We start from the raw sequence: 3,943 nt of genomic DNA, 5'->3' as shown, positions 1-3,943 counted from the left end.
TCTTTGTGAATTATTTTGCCCAGAGACCATGCTTAGGCAGCAATTTACATTGCCTACTATAAAAATCTATTCTATGTTTCTGACATATAGATTATTTGTCTTGTGTATGAATAAAATCTATGATGATTCGTTGTATGGTATACACATTTATATGGTTACCTACAGTGATCCAAAACTACAATAAGATATACAATTATAAAATATTACATTTGATATTACAACATCATCATAGTGATTTGAGTTTACTTTAGGTGTAAATTCATTAAATCAATGGTTTGTCACATGTTTTGGATATTGACTTCCGAGGAGTCTATTGAACTCGCTCTTGATGGCATCAATATCCCACATAAACAATGGACATTAATATTAGTTTTATCCCATAAACTAATAAAAGAGTTTAATAACCCTTGATTGGGATTGTTTATTATAGATAACAAAAAATGTGACTTGCTATTGTTAAGGCACTACATCCATAAAGATTATCGATAAGAATATCTTATGGAAGGAACAATTTATCTATATTAAACATCAATAAAGGATAAAATAGGAGTTAGGACATAAGATTTGAAAGGTTTTCAATCTTAAATTTTAAGCTCTCTAGGAATTTGATTGTTTTTGCCATATCTTCTAAGATCGCATAACAAAGACTCCCATTTCTATCATAAGAGAACATAAATTCATGGACAACAAGATCATCGAACATAATTTGAATGACTTGTTTTGAGATTTGAGAATAATCTTATGGTCCATTGATATTATTTAGTCCATCAAAATATGTTGGAACATTTGTTGTCAATGCATAACTACTGTGAGTATCATATTGATGAATTTGATACTCGACAATACTTATGGATTTTTCTATATATTAGATAAAAATTCCATTGAATTCTTGCCATATATAGATTGTACAGGAATCAATCCAATTTGGAATGATATGTGTCTAGTGGATAATTTGTACCACAAACTTTATAATTATGGAAGCAAAATATTCCTGGTTCTTATGACAAGAAGAGAATATTTTTGGCTATTGCTGATGCGATACAATGATAGTTTGGTTGACTCTTCTCCACTATCATTCTTCCTAAGGATATGAGTAAACAATTGATGATATTTAATTATGTCCTAATTCAACTCATATTTTACTAAAATATAGAGATATCCACATGTGTTTTTAGGAAAACACAAAAAGACAACTTTGGATATGGCATATAAGCAATGAGATGGATCTCATTTTTGTTGTATTATGAATACAACTATCCCGCACACCATGTTGTGTATCCAAATTTTTCACATGGTTGATCTATTCAATTTGAAATGATCAACTTGGGCATCCAAAGGGATGTGTGAGAAATTAATGGCAATTCATTTGGTCTTGACATTCCTAAAGTGTGGATATGATAAGTACCATAAGGAAACAGATTTTAAGACCCTCTTATCTTAAAATCAGGTTGATTTTATTAGATTCCTTGATCATATTAAAAAAATGTATGGGTCCGATACAAAGAGTGTATGGACAGTTCAGGCATTTCATGGTTGTATAGATACATCTATGAGATGATCAAGAGTGTGTAAAATTTACACACTCAACCATGCATTTGGTAGATAATGGTTCTAGTTATGAGTATTATCCTGAACATTACTAAATCTTTATACCTTCAATGACGATTGCTTGGAATCTATAAGTATAACATTAAAATCATAACAGGATCATCATTATTGGATTGCTATCATCAACTTCGTATTGAAGTCAGGTAGATTTACACACTCCTGACTTATGATTAATTGCATATCTCTCATATGCATATAGTACGTGGAAATACATGAAGATTTCCTATTTGCGTAAGATTGAGTTACGTTGTATACGTACCACTCTCACCACCGCAACATACATTGATGGGTTCACACAGGAAATAGGGGATCATCTGAGATTTCAAATCTCCATCGATTGTTCAGTATCTAGATCTCTTAGAGAGGATCTATTTACAACCTGTATGCTGGATTTTAGTATAAATGAGCTTTTCCAGGCATTAGGGGGAAATTAGAAGTACCATATATAATGCTCGGAAAACATTTGAATGCATAAAGCATTTCATGCTCAGGATCACGTACTAAATTAACTGAACTTTGAGTTCAAAGATTTGCATAGTATTGCAAATAAACTGCCACATGCATTTACTAATCATTAATCTAATGCAAGTATGTGCCAGAAAGAGTAGTGGTACTAAGTAAAACCACTCAACTCCCAATTGTAAATAAGAGGGGGAGCAGTATGGCCATAAAGCAGGATTATTCATGCTAGCAATAGAAGACTTTGGTTGAAAGATACCTAGAGGACATTTTATGTCATGTGGATATTTATAATCCACAACCCACCTCAGAGGTGCACCAAAATACTGATGCTGGGATATCGGAAAGCCCTGACTCTCGTTTAAGGAAGTCACGGTGAGTCATTCAGGGTTCATTTTTGAGTTTTGATAACCGGAGAATTATATCATATAAAAGCTACATGAGTCGACTCATACTTCTCTGAATAAATTATATACATTATTCAAAGTTATCTAGTTAATAAGACCATGGCAGAGTGTTTTGTCACTCTTACTGGAACTTGTTGAGTAAAATTACACATACATAAATAGTCTTGCTCACTAGAAGAGAGGTGTTTTTGGTAGTAAAGCCAACACCTAGACGTACCTTTACTGTGGGTACAAAAGTATTTTCATCCTAGAATGGATTGAGAACAATGAGGTGGTGAGATTAAAGCAATACTAGTAGCACAAGGGGTTTACACAAAGCTCAGAGCATTGATTTCAATGCAGTTATTCTCCATAGTAAGTTATAAATTTCCGATACTACCTTTTGACTGGCAGTACAAAAGCATCTATCTTTGCAGTTGATAGTTGATAGATGTAGTGATTTACATATGATCACTTGATTTGGTATATTGTGAAACTTCCGGTAAGTAGTTTACATATATCTAATACTTACTTATATATAAAATCACAACAAATACTGTGTATTGCTTAAGTCAATATATGACTTAAGGCAGTTAAGTTGATTTTGGTACAATTGACTTTGTATGTATTCCTTATATTGAAGGATACAAGATTGATTACACGTGGTGTTCATTTCAGAATCCTTAAATTGGATTTCCTAGTATTATATGATTGTCAGTAATCTTGACATCATTGGTAATAAACACTTGTCAAGAGCACGTTGTAATCTAAAGATGGAGTTTAGAGATAGAAGATAACAGTCTAAACCAAAATTTTATTTTGCGTTTAGGATCCAAGTATCTTCTCCCAGGTTTTTGTAGTAAAGCTATCTATATCCACATCATATTGAGTGATTCAATATGAAAGGAAATCCTATGGTGGTTCTACCTCGTGATAGAGAAAGACATGAGGGAGATTGTTTTATGTCATAGTGATTGAATTAAGATAATGGGACATGCTGTAGTAGCAACGCCTAAATTAAACCGGCTTAAGTGCACTAATCATCATCTTAATACTTAATTAAGTTACTGTGCACTTAAAACGGTGTAATCTAACAGGCTGTCGGGTAAATCCCGATTAAACTACTGTACTCCAGGATCACAATTGCACTAGTAGACTCGTACGAAGATGAGCACATATGACACAAGCATACAACAAAACCCAAATTAAATTACAACAATGGGTTTTACGGATAAGTTAGATAGATAAAAAAATACAGAGTTTTTAAACGTACAGCGGAAGTTTAAAACGGAGTTTCAAAAACAATACGGTAGAGCCAAACGACGATGCAAGGTGAACTCCACATCCTGCCCACCGATGTGACGCCGATCTGCCCGACCTTCACGGAGAAGACGGGACCCACTCGACAGTCCACCCAGGAGGAAGTGGTTGTCCAATCCAGGACGCACAGACCTCCTCGAAGTCAGCGGAGACACAATCTGCTCAAAGGG

Source organism: Panicum virgatum, chromosome 7N (assembly GCF_016808335.1).
Source record: "Panicum virgatum strain AP13 chromosome 7N, P.virgatum_v5, whole genome shotgun sequence".
Taxonomy (NCBI): domain Eukaryota; kingdom Viridiplantae; phylum Streptophyta; class Magnoliopsida; order Poales; family Poaceae; genus Panicum; species Panicum virgatum.
This window is presented reverse-complemented; position numbering follows the sequence as displayed.